At 38.8% G+C, this 1,125-nt stretch overlaps 1 pseudogene; it reads right to left on the bottom strand.

Moving 5' to 3' along the window:
* LOC102843661 overlaps nt 1–1,125 on the bottom strand; it is an 8,200-nt pseudogene that overhangs the window by 2,275 nt on the left and 4,800 nt on the right.

A 1,125-nucleotide genomic window follows, 5' to 3' on the forward strand; every position in this document is an offset into this window, starting at 1 on the left:
ATGGGAGTGTCAGAGACTGAAATTGGCACAGGACAAAGCAGAGTTTAGGGCTGTTGTACATAGGGTCGCTATGAGTCGCAAGTGACTTGACGGCACATAACAACAACAGTCCTGTTCCATTTAGATCGAAGATATTTAAGCTCCAAATGTAAATTTAACGCTAACTGCAGATACCACCTTTCAAATGCATAACAAATACCTTCTTCTCCTGAATGGTTAAACCAGTAGTGTTCCAAGAGGCCAAACCACTCCTTGGGAGCACCTTAGAAATGTATTAGAAGTTTTTAGTTATCATAGTGATTGGAAGTACTACTAGATTCAGTTATAACCTCAGAAACCTTAAAGGGTGAGAAGAGGAAATGGTCACAAGAAAGTAAATGTTTATAGAGTAGAGGGAAGGAGAACTTTAGTGTCATGGTAGCCAGAGACGAAGAGTTTCAAGAAGGAAGGCAGTATTATAAAAATCCTTGTTTATATAGCGATTTATCTTATAGATTGAAGAGGGTCTGGATTTTAGATTAAGTGGAAGTTGATCCTGAATATTTTCTTAAGTGGAATCTCTTGTAATTCCACCCCTTCAAATTCCCCCCAGGGGGGTGGGGAACAAACCATAAGTAAACCTTTTAAAAACAGTCGTCTGATGTATTTGTTCCCCTTGTATGATTGGCAAATTTCACTCAACATAACATTCTTTGGATTCATCTGTATTATGAGATGTTTTGGAGATTTTAATCATTTAATGTTGAGTGAAAATTATTTACTTGTAAAACCCCCCCAAAACCAACATTCTAGAAAAGAAGATTACAAGGGCTAGATGGAAAAGAAGAGTAAATAACTAACTAGAAGATTGTTATTGTTATGCCCAGTTGAGCCAAATACAACTTAAAGTGAACCTATGAACAGTAGATCCGAACTCCGCCCTATCATCACTGTCTCCAGGATACCTACCCCCCCCCACCCCTTACCCATTGAGTGAGGGGAGATTCAAGTTTGTGATGTTAAGTTTTATAAGAAAAATGAGTCATGATCATGACTCTCATGTTTTTTTGCTTGTGTATTTATGTCACTGACCACCCGACCACGGTCGTGACAAGAAACTCGAGGGGTTTCTTGGTGAAGAGCAGG

Source organism: Elephantulus edwardii, unplaced genomic scaffold, assembly GCF_000299155.1.
Source record: "Elephantulus edwardii isolate Elephantulus edwardi_28Jun2011 unplaced genomic scaffold, EleEdw1.0 scaffold00371, whole genome shotgun sequence".
In the NCBI taxonomy this organism is placed as follows: Eukaryota; Metazoa; Chordata; class Mammalia; order Macroscelidea; family Macroscelididae; genus Elephantulus; species Elephantulus edwardii.